This window comes from Podarcis filfolensis (genome assembly GCF_964270895.1).
Source record: "Podarcis filfolensis genome assembly, chromosome: 16".
NCBI lineage: Eukaryota > Metazoa > Chordata > Lepidosauria > Squamata > Lacertidae > Podarcis > Podarcis filfolensis.
In genome coordinates, this window is record NC_139620.1 from 29,965,886 (window position 1) to 29,982,706 (window position 16,821).

Here is a 16,821-nt window from a genome sequence, read left to right on the forward strand (position 1 = left end):
AGATCTGACCTCAGAATGCTTCTTGCAGAACCCTCCACTGGCCTTAGTTTACTGACATTGGAGCTCCAATATTATCAGAGGCAAAAAAAAAGGGATTTGCCTGGGGCTGACTGGGTGTGAGCTTTGAACCAAAGGGCCCAACATCTTTCCACTGCCAAAGCCTTTCTGTTCTTAATAAGGGAGGGACAATGGGAAGGAAATATGAAGTTTAAAAAGTGCCGTCTCAAGGGACTGGGGAAAGGCCACTCCCTTCTTTTTCGCCATGATTGCCTAGAAGACTTTTCAAAATTTCGGATCATAGAAGCCAACTCCAAGGGAATGAGGTCCCTTTGCCCCCCACCCAAAAAAATATTTGAAGAGGCTAGGCCCCCCAAAGATGCTGGGCATTGCCATTCAAACGGTAAGTGTGCAACACATCATGTGATCAATTATATGTGGCGGAGGTCACCTGCCCCCCCATATTTTATTAAAATTGGCACCCCTGTTTTGGATCCCCACAACCCACCAGTAGGAGTCCTCTGCCCTCAAGCCTCAGTGGGCCTGACTTTCGAGAAGACATGTCTAAGGTTTTGCTGCGGAGTACGTTTCATTTAAAATCAATATATAAATCAATATATCCTTAAAAGGAAACCCTTTCGCAGATGTCCAGATACAGACATGATTTGATCTGGGATGGTTTTTTCCTGGGTATTTCAAAATTATATTTTCTGAGCATTCTCAAGGGTTTGGGTTTTTTTTAACAGATACTGCTTTTCGTAGGAAAACAAACAAACCCCATAGCATCACGTGTTTTATTTCCTGTATACTGCTTTCCTTAAAAAAAAAAAAAAGGTAGGAGATATCATCATGATGGATGTCAACTACTACGAATCTGTCAAAAGAGTTTGTTTTTAATGTTTCCTGAGATGGAGACCTCATTAAAAAAAGAAGAAAGCGGCAAAGGGATCCTTTTCTCTCTCTGCCAGTTGCAATCAAGTATCCCCAAAAAGAACCATATCGCACCGACGAAACTTTCAACCCAACAGAAACATGTCAACCGAGAGGCAAGTCTCACTGATTGCGGCAGGATTTATTTGAAGATAAGCACGCTTAGGATCACGACTTTAGTGTGTCATGGGAAATTAAGGTGATTTTCATCCCAAATCCTTGTTTAGAGTTTGGATTTTTCTCTCTCTTTCTTTCGTCTTTTCATTGCTGCATTGAGTTACATTTGAAGGGAAAGATCGATTTCTGTCAGGGGTTTTTATGCGGCATAAAACCTGGCAGCTTGATGCTATATCTTGATGCGTTTCGTGTAAGATTTCATAGAATCACAGAATCATTTGCTTTTGTGGTTTCTTACTTATTTTACTTCGGTACATTGCTCTGAGATATTTATTGTTGCTCCATTATGTCACTTAAAATATGGAATTATTATTGTTGCTGTTTTTAGTAGTAGCAGTTTAGTTTTGGATGTGGAATCTGTACAGTGGTACCTTGGTTTTCGAACAGCTTAATTGACGAACAACTTAGAACCTGAACACTGCAAAACTGGAAGTAGGTGTTCTGGTTTTCGAACTTTTTTCGGAAGCCGAACATGCTCCGTTTTGTGTTTCCTGTTGCGTTGTTAATTTGTGCACCCCATTGTAATTCAAATCTTCCGTTTCCGATTGCAGTGTTCTGAGGTGATATTTGGAGTTTATATTTGGTGCTTTTGTTTTTGCTATTTGTTTTGCTATTTATTGTTTTGAGGCTTTTTTGGTTAATTTGTTTTTGTGACTGTGTGGATCCCAGTTCAACTACTGATTGATTGATTGATTGATTGATTGTGTGACTGCAGAAATCGATGAAAGCCCCCAACCAAACAATGACTATCATCGGTACTGGTAAGAAAAAAAATTAATTTTTTTTTTATCATCTACAATACTGCTTTATTTATTTTATAGTACAGTACATTGTTTATTGCTTTCATTTTATGGATCAATAGTAAAATTCATGTTAAACTGCTGTTTTAGGGGTTGTTTTTAAAAGTCTGGAATGGATTAATCCGCTTTGCATTACTTTCTATGGGAAAGCATGCTTTGGTTTTGGAACAGACTTCCGGAACGGATTAAGTTACAGGTAGGGTAGCCGTGTTGGTCTGCCGTTGTCAAAACAAACAACAAAAATTCCTTCCAGTAGCACCTTAGAGACCAACTAAATTTGTTATTGGTATGAGCTTCGAAGAAGTGTGCACGCACACAAAAGCTCATACCAATAACAAACTTAGTTGGTCTCTAAGGTGCTACTGGAAGGAACGGATTAAGTTTGAGAACCAAGGTACTGTATTGCATTATTTTTATATACAGGCGGCGACCATTCTGTGCGGAGGTTTCGCTCCTGGCCCCCACGTGCGTCGGTGAAGTGACCATTACTCCCTCTTCCCACTGGAGAGCCAGTGTGGTGTAGTGGTTAAGAGTGATAGACTCGTAATCTGGGGAACCGGGTTCGCATCTCCGCTCCTCCACATGCAGCTGCTGGGTGACCTTGGGCTGGTCACACTTCTCTGAAGTCTCTCAGCCCCACACACCTAACAGAGTGTTTGTTGTGGGGGAGGAAGGGAAAGGAGAATGTTAGCCACTTTGAGACTCCTTTGGGTAGTGATAAAGCGGGATATAAAATCCAAACTCTTCTTCTTCCAGGTCCAAAACGACCTGCACAAAACGACACCGTTTGAACAAGGTTGCTTCCCTCAATGCCTATAGCAAACTTTCTCTTTATTATGATGCCTTTGCAAAAAGAACCATGTTGTGATTTAAAGTCCTTTTATCTTCCACAGTCGCGTCAATACCCTCGTGAACACCTTCAAAACAGGGGCACGTGCATGCAGCGCTCTGTTGACTCGAAAGACGGCAACTTTGCAAAAACACACCCAAAAGGGTGTTGTCCTTGAAGCCAAAAACGCACAGCTCTGAAGTTTTACAGGAGGAAGACGGAGGCAGAATGGAGAAGAGAGTCACCCCAGAGGCTATCTGGAATTACGAGGAAGGATTTAATACCAGGTTTTTCTTTTTCTTTTTCACACTTCTAATTACCGACACACAAGTGTTTTGCTGACAGAAGGAAGGTTTGTGTGTGTGAATCTGGGGAGGGTTATTAAGCTGGCATGAAGTTGGAGCTCCAATTGCATGTCCCTACACGGAGAGCATCATGGAAGATTCTTAGACACACAGCACCAGGGAAGGGAGGGAGAGGGGAGTTAATCTCAAACATACGCCGAATCCATTCATAAATAAAGCTGAATTTCCTTTTTCTCGCCCGAGAGCTCTTACTGATGCAATGAGCTAAGGTGTGTTGTGAAAGCCTTGTTTTCCATCATCCATTTTATTTGCAGCCTTCCCATTGTTGCTCAGAAGCCAGACTCTGCCCCTACGCGAAACAGGGCACACGCCATATACGCACCAGGAAATGGTGTATATTTCAAGCCTTGGCAGGATTAGGCTCTGGGCAACTGAATTTCTGGGCGCCATGTGCTTTAAATCACAGATGACAGCCTTTTGCTGGAAGAAGCCCTCTACGTGATGTGCTGTCTCGCCAAGTTTGGTTTAAAGATAAAGGTAAGCCGAGAAAAGCAGCAGAAGCCTCAAAGTTTCCCATCAACAGGTCAACTGGCCACAGACATCCTCACTGTGGTGAGATGGACTGAATTTCTATTTACCGTATTTTTTGCTCTGTAAGACTCACTTTTTCCCTCCTAAAAAGTAAGGGGAAATGTGTGTGCGTCTTATGGAGCGAATGCAGGCTGTGCAGCTATCCCAGAAGCCAGAACAGCAAGAGGGGTTGCTGCTTTCACTGCGCAGCGATCCCTGTTGCTGTTCTGGCTTCTGAGATTCAGAATATTTTTCTTCTTGTTTTCCTCCTCCAAAAACTAGGTGCGTCTTGTGGTCTGGTGCATCTTATAGAGCGAAAAATATGGTATTTATTTTCTGTGGTAGTCCCATAGCTGTTGAACTCCCTCTCTGCCACTGGCACCAACTCTATCGGGTTGAGGACAGCTCAGCCCCCACAGCGTATGTGGGGATGCGGCTGAGCCCCTGTAATCTTGAGGGGCCAGGCTCTGTCAAGACTACCCAGCCAGCAGAGGTCATCACTGGGGCTCCCCACAGCAGCAGTGGGCCTCCCTGGGCCTCGTGGCCTCCTCCCAACACACGTATGCGACAAGCCTCCCCCCCCAATGTTGCATGCAACTTGGAGCCTCTGCTCCCCGCATACAGTGGTACCTCGGGTTACATACGTTTCAGGTTACATACGCTTCAGGTTACAGACTCCGCTAACCCAGAAATAGTACCTCGGGTTAAGAACTTTGCTTCAGGATGAGTACACAAATTGTTCTCCGGCGGCGCGGTCGCAGCAGGAGGCCCCATTAGCTAAAGTGGTGCTTCACGTCAAGAACAGTTTCAGGTTAAGAACGGACCTCCGGAACTAATTAAGTACGTAACCCGAGATACCACTGTATTTGTATCTGGCACCTTCAGTATACAGCAGGCATGTATACTCCCAGTATAAAAAAACTAGCATTGATCTACCCATTGTCATTGGAAGGAGGAGGAGCGTGTGTGGGGTGGGTGGGTGCATTGCCCAGAGTTGTTGAGCTTTTTAAAGGAGGTTTGCACAGATTTTTAGCTTTCCCCCCTGTAAATTTTTGTACACGATAAGGATCCCGTGATCTACCAGGATCAGCCGGAGATCTACTGGTTGGACATCCCTTATACAGTGGTACCTCGGGTTATATACACTTCAGGTTAGAGACGCTTCAGGTTACAGACTCCGCTAACCCAGAAATAGTACCTCAGGTTAAGAACTTTGCTTCAGGATAAGAACAGAAATCGCGCAGTGGTGGCAGTGGGAGGCCCCATTAGCTAAAGTGGTGCTTCAGGTTAAGAACATTTTCAGGTTAAGAACAGACCTCTGGAACGAATTAAATTCTTAACCCAAGGTACCACTGTATACAGCTTCTGATGAATGCTGAAGGTGTACCTCTGTAGCCTGGCTTTTAACACTTGAGGTGTATATTTTCAGGATGCAGCTTGTTTTTATGATTGTAGTTGCATCCTTCAGGAAATGCAACAAGGGTGGCCCCAGGCCAGTGCAAGGACACCTCCCTGTTCTAATGCAGAATGTTCCCACTAAATATAGGAAAGTCCTACTGCAAGAAACCTATCTTCCCACAATCCTCCTGTCTTTTAAACAAGACCCAGCCAGTAAATGGCCCTCCATCTTCTTTAAAGAGTCATGCAAGTCCTGGATATACAAAACCGGCAAAGCACTACATACTGAGTAGCTTCTTAAGCCTCTGATAGTGTAGGAACACGTCATTTTTCTGGTGGCACTGAACCTCTCCATCAGGCAGAGTTGAAAGTAAGCTAAAACCTTCCCCCCTTTTTTTAAGATAATGGGCTAACTAAACACCCAACATTTGCACAGAAAAGGATTATTGCAAAATCAAGAACCTCAAATGTCACACTGGTGCTGTTTAATGACTGTTCTCCTTAATGCTCAACATCTGTGCCTTGAAACGACCCATTCTTCATTCCCATTCTGCTAGAAATGGTTTGCTTAACTTGAAAAATGGCAAAAAAGCAGGGGAGTTGGGTGAGGTGGGGGGAAATAGGTGCTTTAGGCTACAAACCTACACACACACATACTTAGGAGTACAGTGGTACCTCGGGTTAAGTACTTAATTCGTTCCAGAGGTCCGTACTTAACCTGAAACTGTTCTTAACCTGAAGCACCACTTTAGCTAATGGGACCTCCTGCTGCTGCCGCACCGCCGGAGCACGATTTCTGTTCTCATCCTGGAGCAAAGTTCTTAACCTGAAGCACTATTTCTGGGTTAGCAGAGTCTGTAACCTGAAGCGTATGTAACCCGAGGTACCAGTGTACGTGGATCAGAATGGCAATCAAACCATGCCAATGTCTAAAATACATAGGGATGGGGATATTTACTTTAAAAAGCTCTTGCAAGATCAATGGAAAGGGAAAGGAGAGTCTAAGCAAAGAGTCTTCAGAAATGGTCTGCATACCAGTGGAACCAATTTCAGGAGGAAGAGAAATTCAAAGATAAGTACCGTTCAGAGAATGCAAAGACCCGAACAGAAGTGAGGTTAGGTTTAATAAGACTTGTTCCAGAAGGCTGGAGAGATCTGGAGCTGTCGTTCTCCTCCCTTCTCCACCCACTTTTGTGGATTGCTTGAGACAATCCGTTCCATATCTGTCGAGAAACAACCATGTTTACACACAATCCTGTGTCCACTTAACTCGGCAGTAAGCCCTATTGAACTCAATAGGTCTTACTTTTGAGTAGATGGGTATAGGATTGCACTATAAAAGAGAGGGAAGCAAAGGGATTGTGTGTGTGTGTGTTGTGCCAGCACTTTGAAGATCAGCCTGCTAATTCTTTAATCTTGCTTTCCTTTGTAAGGAGGGGCACCTGGTGGGCTTGGAATTTCCAGAGAATAACAGGGATTTCATATATTTGATCAGTAGCACACCTGGATGTTTCAAATACTTTTGCGGCCATAATTATGGCTGCACACCTGCTGGTTTGAGTCCTCCCAATTGGTTTGCCAGATGTACCTTGGAGAGATTTATTTCTGGTATACCTGACAATCGGTTTGTTTGTTTTTCCTTGGGCACCATCTCATGACTATTCTAAAAGTGATTAGAAAAATCATACTTTTGGGTCTTGGCTCTAGATGTCGGGATTACTGGGCTGGAAGCAGCCAAGACGGAGGGGATCGCATGATATTTTACCAGCAATTTTGTTTTTGCTTGAATGTGCGATGGAAATGCAAGTGACAGGAGTGGGAGCAGGAGAGTTGCTGAATTCTGCTGGAATTTTTCCTGTGGGAAACAGTTAATGTGGTGGGGTTTTTCTAAGTTGTTCTTTTTTCTGGTCTGACCCCCACCCACCCAAAGATAATCTTTCTAACATTTGCATATATATATATATATATATATATATATACACACACACATACACACACACACACACACACATATATATATATATATATATATATATATATATATATATATATATATAAACGAATTAGGAAACTTCTTTTGTGATTACATGGCGAAATGACAGCTTTGGAATTCCATAAATACAATAACAAATGGTAGTTTCTGGGTTGGTCTGGAATTCGAAGAACAGCAACCAAGGTACAGCAATTAGATTTTTTTCCTTCCCTGCTCCAACTTGTGTTTCTGGATGTAAAAATGTGCCTGCTTTCAAAATTCCAGAGGGACATTTATTTATCGATTACATTTGTATCTCGCCTTTCCCCCAAGGAGCTCAAGGTGAGATGCATGTCTTCCTTCCTTCCCACCTTATCCTTACAATGACCCTGTAAGATAGGGGCCTCAGAGGCTGAGAGTGGCCCAAGGCCACCCAGTGAACTCCATGGCACACCCGATTTTAACCAGGTGGAATCCATTTTCCTCTTAGCCATCTAATGGGCGGGGGGGGGGGGGAGCTCCTTGCCACAGTCTGAAGGCATATGGTACAGCAGCTCTGCTGAATAGTCAGCAGGTCCAGATCCGGCCAGTGGCTGGATGGGTGCCTGAGAACCCTAAACCTGGTATCCCATGATGGAAGGTGGGCTACAAATGAATCATAGGAGTGTCTCCAATGGCTCTACAGTGGTACCTTGGTTCTCAAACGCCGAAAACCCAGAAGTGTGTGTTCTGGTTTTCGAATATTTTTTGGAAGCCGAACATCAGATGCGGCTGTCGGCTATTGTTTCTGGGGCACCTGCACCAATCAGAAGCCGTGCCTTGGTTTTTGAACATTTCGGAAGTCAAATGGACTTCCAGAACAGATTAAGTTTGGTGCTTTTGTTTTTGCTATTTATTTTGCATTTTTGTTTTTGAGGCTTTTTAGTTTAATTTGTTTTTGTGACTGTGTGGAACACAGTTCAGCTACTGATTGATTGATTGACTGAGTGTGACTGTGGAAATCCAAACAATGACAATCATTGGTGCAGGTAAGAATTTTATTTTTTTTAAAAATTTTTATCATCTACAAAACTGTCTTATTTATTTTATAGTATAGTACATTGATTATTGCTTTCATTTTATGGATCAATGGCCTCGTTAGATAGTAAAATTCATGTTAAATTGCTGTTTTAGGGGTTGTTTTTAAAAGTCTGGAATGGATTAATGCATAAGTTTCTATGGGAAAGCGCACCTTGGTTTTGGAACACTTTGGTTTTGGAACAGAGTTCCGGAATGGATTAAGTTTGAGAACCAAGGTACCACTGTGCTTAGACCCACTGGTTAATGACCATGACTAGATTAGGTTCCTTAATTTCAGTGGGTCCACTCTAAGTAGGATGTAACTGTACACAACCCATTCAATCTGAGTTGGACAGAATCCTGGAGGTCATCTACAACCCAGTGCTCAATGCAGGATTTAGGATCCACAGCATCCCCAAGCAGGTGGCCATTCACAATGAGTTTAAAGATCTCCAGCGTGGGAAAGCCTTTCAAGGCAGCGTATTCCATTGTCAAAACAGCTCTTCCCATAAGGAAGTTCCTTGTAATCTTTTGCTGAAATCTAAAGATTAGGAAACTGAAATTTCCACCCACTGGCTCTAGTGCAGCAACCCAGGTGAAGTCTGCTCCACCTTCTGCACTACAGGCATCCAGATATTCAAAGGCTTCTACCCATCTCCCCGTGAAAGTCCCTTCTCTAGGCTAAACATGGCCAACCCTTTCAAATAAATGCAGAAACCACCAAGTCCAGCAACCTTCATTCAAGAGTAGCCAGAAAGTGTTAAAGTTATGGCCTCCATCTTTTTGCATGTACCCGTAACCTAGTATTCAGTATTTTGGTAAATTGAGAGGCAGGATAAACATGATTAATCCCATGTTTTAAAATTGCTGAACTGTTTTGGTTTTTTTTAAGAATGAAGCCTCATCATTTTAATCTGCCACATCATTCATAAAATGCATTGCATTTTAAAAATGTCTACAAACTAAATTTTTCTGAAGGTATTTTAAAATAAGGTAAAGGACCCCTGGATAGTTAAGTCCAGCTGAATTCAATATGGGGTGCAGTGCTCATCTCTGTTTTCAGGCCGAGAGAGGCCTAGTTTGCCCACAGACAGCTTTTCAGTGATCAGTACAGAAATCCCACCATACACCTACTGTAGACATTTCTGCTTTGAATTCTGCTGAACAAGCTTCTTTTAATTCAAATTCTAACTTGTATTCTCCCCCCCCCAACACACACACACACTCCAGAAACATGTCAAAACTGTTTGCGAATTGCATTTGGCATAAGCGAAGGACGTTGGCCACATTAGTCTCGCTGCGGAAATGATATTCTTAACTTAAGCCTGATGAACACACACACAGTTCTGATGGCACAGTACAGTGGGAATGATTCAGCTCCTAAGAAGACACGCATACACATTCCAAAAAACGATGTGTATTCTTAAAAAGCATTATTTACAGCAGTGGAACTTGTTTGAGAGCTTCTGTGCATTACAATTATGCCTTACCTTTCCGGCACACATGAATGTTTCAAGGAGGTCTCCCCTGCCAGGCACAGACACAACTCAGATCTCCTGAGCTCCAGAAAGTTTGAAGCATCAAACATATTGTCTATGTTTTAGCCCAGGGCTGGGAAACCTGTGGCCCTCTGGATGTTGTTGGACTCCACTTCCCATCACCCTTGACTGTTGCCCCATGCTGACAGGGGCTGATGGGAGTTGGAGTCCAATAACTTGCAGAGGGTCACAGATGTTCACCCACCCTTGTTCTAACCCAACACCTGCCTCCTTTGCAGGTAATGATGCCTACTAGGCAACAACCGAGACTCGGTGAAGTTACCTTAGCCCATTAAAAAATTAAAAGGTCTGTAATTGGAAAACGTGCTGCGATAAGGATTACTTTGTTTTATAAACACTACTAGTCTTGGTTCAAGAGTCATATGAAATGACATGACACTGTTGCCTTTGGAAGTTTTAAGTAGACATTAAGAATGTCATCAAGAGATTGCCGATTTTTATCATCCGTCTGTACGATAATAGCTGCTACTCTGTACTTGTCATCACCTCTGCCTTGATTGACCAAATGTATTTTTTTAAACAGCCTGGAAACAATAAATGCTGCCAGCACCCTGCATTTTAAAACAAGACACTAGACAGGCTGTAATGACCATATCTTCTGTTCATTTAAACATCCATCAGCAGCTCCACCCTATATGGAAGACCAGGGGCAGGAAGCAATTAAACACATTTATGCAAACCAGAGTAAAAGTTACAGCCACACTCCACTTAACCAGGGCCAGTCTGGAGAAACCATGGTTAGCACTAACTGGCATTCCTTCCTAACCATGCTGAGTGTTAACCATTGTTTGCCTAATTAGTATGCCACAGCAAACTGTGGTTAAAGGAAACAAGAAATCGACATGCTAGAGGATGTATATGAACCTATATCACATGCCTGATCCTACTTCACTTGGTGCTTTGCATATGTTTCCATCAGCCCCAGTCAGCATGGATAACAGTCAGGCATGATGGGAGCTGTAATCCAAAACATCTGAAGGACGCCTCCTAACCATGGTTTAGAGCACGGGTGTCAAACACAAGGCCCACGGGCTGAATCCGACCCGCCAGACCTCGTCATGTGGCCCGTGTAGCCGGCGGCGGCCACCAGCCTTCACCTTTTATTCTCGTTTTTTTTTTTTATACAAGAAAGCCGCCTCTTCAGCGCATGCGCGGCAGCCTACAAGCCAGAGAACGTCTGCCCTCTAGCGGCGCCGGCCGTTCTACACAGGAAACCTCCACTTGTTTTTATATTGAGCGCATGCCATCCTGTGATGTGACAGATCCAAGCTCAGATCACGCATCACTGATGATAACCTCCATGCTGTTTTGCGGATTGCTACAGCACAAGACCTAACGCCAGACATCGATGGACTGACCTTAGGAAAACGATGTCAGCCATCTAGTCAGAAAAGTTAAAAAAAGTTAATGCCTTGTGTTTGCCATATGTGTAATAAACAGTGTATGGCAATATTTGTATGTTTAAAAAAAAATTTACTGTCTGTTACCAAAAATCATTTTTCAATAAATTATACAATAATTGTACATTTGAATATCTACTTGCCATTATTCTGACTATGTTTCTGCTTTCAGAGCTAGTTATTACTTACATTATTACAAAAAACAGTAATAATTGAATGCAGTGACAATAATTTATGATAATAAAGAGTGGACACATAGTCCTACAGATACAACCGGCCCTTTGAGGGTGACCAAACTGCTGATGCGGCCCCCGGTGAATTTGAGTTTGACACCCCTGGTTTAGAGGTTTGTCTGTGATAATCTAAGACATCTGATTGAATCAAATAAACTGTGAGTTTAAAACAGCAAGATATGAGACCAAGTTACTTTTTTTCAGTCACCTCTCTCACTGACCACAAACAGGCAAATAAAAAAATAAAATAAAAAATAGAGTATTTTACTTTGGGTAACTAATGTCCTACAAGGAAAATCACGCTGTATCAAATGTGACTTTCAGAAAAATTGGAATCTGAGCTGGTGCCTTGAGGATCACTTTCAAATGCTTCCATCTGTGTGTTGTGAAATTCAACTATAACTATTTTCCATATGAAAACACGTATTCAGCATGGGAGCAAAACTAAGAGTGATGGTAATTATTTTTAGGACACCGAGTTAGCATATGGATCTCATTGCCATTTATATATTTTAGTCAGTGAAACAAAAAAGTGCTATTAATCAATATGTACACCCCATATATTAACATAAACATTCATCATTCTAATACTCCCGGTGTGTCACAGTGATAATTTTTTTTCAGTCTTTCATTCTGACACATTTGCCTTCAGCTATCAGCTGGTTGACCTTTCCGAACACAGTAAAACATTTTGGGCACTGAAAGCAAAGTCTTCTAAGACAGCCAAATACCACGGCAAGATGTAAATGTCCCCCCAAAAAACTGTGGCGGGGGGTGGGAGTGGGGAGAAGGGAGAGATTGAAACATAGCTGAGTTTCACATTTGGCGTATGCTTTGAAATATGTAACATTAAAATGCAGCATGAAAAACAGCTGAAGTTAAGGAGACTTTATTTTTCCTACACAGGTTCAACTTTGTAGATTAGCTTATTTTTTGGAGGGGGGGAGCGAGGGAAGGAGAGAGAGAGAGAAATGCAGCTGTTCTGTTTTACGAAGCCATAAATTCCCTGATAAAATGCAAGGATGAAATTGAAGAAAGACTAAAACAAACCCCACAATAATTTAATTCCGAAAGGCACAGGGCTTGCTTTTGCACCACTTTCTTCCCAAGGATGGATCTCTATTTAATGTGAATGTTAATGCATGTAAAGGCATGGCTTCGCAAGCCGCAGCTGGGAAATGGTCCAGCAGACAGGAGTCAAACACAGGCAAGGCAGAAAAACAATGCATTAGCCGCTGGGTCCTGAGCTTGCAATTGGATGGTTTCCCCTCTCTAAGAAGTTGGGGTTCTCCATGAAACTGACTGGTGGGAGGTTCAAAGCAGGTGGAGGGGAAATGTACTGTATTTTCTGGCATATAAGACTACTTTTTAACCCAGGAAAATCTTCTCAAAAGTTGGGGGTCGTCTTATACGCCGGCTACAGCAGCAGCTCCTGCAGCAACTCCCCACCAAAGGATAAAATGACAGCAAATTAAATCAGAGGACACCAAGCTCTCTAGATGAAGCAGAAATACACTGGAAAATTGGCCCCAGAAGCCCCCGGCCACTGGAAAGTGGAGCGGATTTCCGAGCCGGACTGGAGACTGGTTTTTTAATTTTTATTTGGTGTGTGTTGGAAGAGGGGTAGTCTTATACGATGAGTATATCTCAAACTCTATATTTTAACTGGAAAATTTGGGGGATCGTCTTATACGCCCAGTTGTCTTATACGCCGGAAAATACGGTACTTTTTCACAAAGTGCCTGTAAAGAAGAGGGACCGGCCACTAGCTTGTATGGCTCAAAGCAAACTAGACAAAATTCATGGAGAAGTCTACATCACGTTCATTATGGAACCACCATGATGAGGTAGAACCTCTGGACCTCCAGATGTTGCTCGACTCCCGACTCCCATCAGCTTCTGGCAGCATCGCCGATGGCCTGGGATGATGGCAGTCGCAGTCCAGGAACATTTTTAAGGCTACAGGCTCCCCTCACTCCTGACTCTTAACCTAAAGCATGGAACTCCACCTGGAACCTTCAGTCTTTTTTCAGGCACTTGGCAAAATCTGTCCCAGTTCCATGAGTCCTTAAGGACATTTGATTGCTTTTTGTGGGTATTTTTAAAAAATACTTTCCCCGTTGAAATTAGCTTCTATCTTCTCAGCTGATTTCATGCTTGGTGCCTCTAAGCTCTAGCATGGGATATAAAACCAGGCAAGTAAACCCCATAGACAAAAGGGTGCCCTCTGCACTGTACTACTGCATTATGCACTGTTCTTCTGGAGCCTGAGAGTGGGGCAATTTAACTGCTTATTAAGGACACTCAAGCACCTTAATGCCGGAAGGAGAGGTCTGCCCCACTCCTCCCCACCCAATGCACAGTGGACAGAAGACAAAACTTAGCTGGCAGCTTATGAGATGGTGGATGTTCTTAAACACAAGGAAGATGGGAAATTCTCAGATATGCGGACTCCGTATTTGCCTGAATGCTTGAGTGCTGGTCTGGTCTTGACCTCCAGTTGTTTCCTCCCCTTAAATGTATGCACAGAATGTATTGTTTTGGCTATATTTTAGTTTCCTTGTATTTTTATACAGGCGACGCCTCAATTACATGGGTTTTATGTTCCAGGCCCCCGCGCGCATGAGTGAAATGCACTTACATAGGGAGCCCGCCGCTTCCCACCCAACAGCTGTTGAGTGGGGTAGCGTGGCAGCAATGAAAGCTCCTGTGCGCCATTTTGGAGCCCTTGGGAGTCTATACATAGTTTCCCACAAGTGGGGCAACCCGTCAGATAGGCAGGATACAAATAATAAATAATGACAATAACAATTTTTGGGTTTGCTTCTTTTTGGAAAATTCATTTTTTTAAAAAAGCTATTAATAATAATAATAATAATAATAATAATAATAATAATAATAATAGAAGAGGATGCCTCCCCCACAACTCCCACTCATTCACAGAACCAACCTAGTCATTGGTGCTTGTGGGGATCAGATCATCCCAAAACAAGCATATCTAATTCCTTAAATGAGAACCGTGTGGATGGGAGTTAAAAGAAGTTCACAGGAAAATGGCTCATCTCATTGGAAAATTAAAAGAATGCAAAAATGTGCAATGTTAAGTGGGGGGGGGGAGTTGAGGGTGGATCTGTCCCTTGGCGTTCACAGCTTAGAAGTGCATTCGGGCCCTGCACACTTGATAAACCATGGCAATCTAGCAGAAAATTGATAAGCCAAGGACCACTGCAAAGGTTATTTTGGAGAGGCTTTCCCGTTCAGCCACGCAGAGTCATCTGTCAGCTAGAGATCAGTCGGCCCAGCCCCCTTAATTAGGGGTGCAGCAGCAGCAAGCACAAAGCCTCATGTATCCAACAGCAAGATCTAGCTAAGAACGTCCTTAGACAGCGCAGGTTTAATTAAACACCTTCCAGTCATTTTAGCAGACGTTTCCTGAAATAATCTCATTTGAGAGAGCAGGCTTTTTTAAAAAAAAAACACACACACACAATGAAAAACAATAAAAAGAGGGGGAAATGACAGCAAGAGTAGTATATCATGTTGTTACAATATCTGAAATTAATCGAGCCCGCACTGCAATTAAGGACGCTATAATTTTCAGCAATTTGAAGCTACACTTCGTTTGCAACCTAATTAATCCTAGACAAATATTTTTCCCATGACAAACTTTTTTTTACGAGCGCCCGATTTATTCCCTTCTAATTACCTTTTAATTAATCCAGCCTTGGTATAACATTATCGTAACTTTTGGCACTTCACCAGTGGAAGACGTTAAGCTGATTGCAATGTGGTTGCGCAACCCCCCTCGACTCACAGAGCGCCACTTTCAACACCCCATTTATTTATTTGTCTGTTCTGTTACTTTGCTTTCCCACCCACGGGGCATAAGAACATGAGACATGATAGACAACCTCGCATCGCTCTCTTCCTCTCCAAACGGCAAAGCACGTCCTTAAAGAAAGAAAACACATTTCTAACCTGAAGGAGAACAATGGGCCCCGTACCAAAATCCTAACTCCTTTAAGAATGCACACCACTTACCCAAGCTGCCTCTTTGCAACCCAGGCAGGGGGAAAAACAACAAATCCTTTTGATAGGTGCTTAATGGGTCTTACTAGCTCCAGCAAGGAAAGGTTTTGGAATCCCTAAAGGTCCAAAAAGTAAGGAGGAATTGCTTTCTGCTTAGCATGAGGTTATTGTTTACGTCAGGCAAAGGCAATCTCCGGCCCTCCAGATGTTTGGGACTACAATTCCCACCATCCCTAGCTAACAGGACCAGTGGTCAGGGATGATGGGTATTGTAGTCCCAAACATCTGGAGGGCCAGAGTTTGCCTATGCCTGGTTTACATGAATAATGCTGAACATAACCAATCTCTCTCCCCAAATACCCAGCCTATAAATGGCTGTGGTTCACAGGTACCAAACTCTGTTGGGGTGCTGGCCCCTTTGGCCTCCCCAATAAAGTATTTAGGACGGCCACTCCCCCTAAACATTTTCTGCAAGTTGGCGCCTCCCTCTCTCCCTTGGGCAGCCGTCTCCCCTCCAGCCGGGTGCCACCCAGTGGTGTGCGGTCAGTGGACTGGGCTAGTCCCCTAAATGTTCCTGGTAATTTAGAGTATTAAAGCATGGTGGCCTGGGAAGCCTCTGTCCAGCTTAGGGAGGGAGGTGCGATGTTCATGAAAGAGACATCAGGACGTCCCCCCCGGAATTGCCCTCGCAAGCTGGTGCCTCGGACCCTAAATGTTCCCTTATGAAAAACTGCACCACACACCACTGGTTCCGCCCTCTTTTCCCACCTTGGCTCCTGGTTTTCAGCGACATTTCTGAGCACGTCTGAGCCATGGCAGCTGGGGAGAGGCGGGAAGGCCAGTAGGAGAGGCGAGCAGGTGGGGTGGGGTGGGGTGGGGGGATGATTTTGCACTTAAGATAAATAAAGGAAAGGTTTCGAACACTTCTCATTTATTCCCAAAGACACACAGTGCTGTACATTTTACTGTGACTGACCTAGTCCTGTCCTCTTCCACTTTTTATGAGACAGGAGGTTCAGACATGAAGACCTTGTACTACTGTAATTGTGTCTTGGCCAAAAAGACCACACAAAACCTTCCTTAGGAATGTAAGGATTGAAAACGTACATGGGAACTTTGCCTCACACAAAGGCAGACCACTGGATCCATCTCGCTTAGTATTATCTGTACTCCACCAAAGAGGGGATAGTCCCTAGATACATGGGATCTTCTGAATACAAGATAAAATTGAGATGCGACTGAGCTATGGCCATTCTTTGTTGCTGTTGTTGTTTAGTCGTGTCCAACTCTTCGTGACCCCAAGGACCAGAGCACACCAGACTCCTGTCTTCCACTGCCTCCCAAAGTTTGGTCAAACTCATGTTAGTAGCTTCGAGAACACTGTCCAGCCATCTCGTCCTCTGTCATCCCCTTCTCCTTGTGCCCTCCATCTTTCCCAACATCAGGGTCTTTTCCAGGGAGTCTTCTCTTCTCATGAGGTGGCCAAAGTATTGGAGCCTCAGCTTCACGATCTGTCCTTCCAGTGAGCACTCAGGGCTGATTTCCTTCAGAAAGGATAGGTTT

At 43.4% G+C, this 16,821-nt stretch overlaps 1 protein-coding gene and 1 long non-coding RNA gene across 5 annotated transcripts in view; one reads left to right on the plus strand and one right to left on the minus strand.

Annotated features, from left to right (window-relative positions):
- GNB1L (G protein subunit beta 1 like) overlaps window positions 1-16,821 on the minus strand; it is an 84,376-nt gene that overhangs the window by 38,889 nt on the left and 28,666 nt on the right. The gene's annotated exons all lie outside the window — the stretch shown is intronic.
- On the plus strand, window positions 843-14,027 carry LOC310751475. The gene is made up of 3 exons (XR_014542538.1): window positions 843-1,126; window positions 2,798-3,575; window positions 12,607-14,027. It is a non-coding gene; the product is annotated as an uncharacterized lncRNA (long non-coding RNA).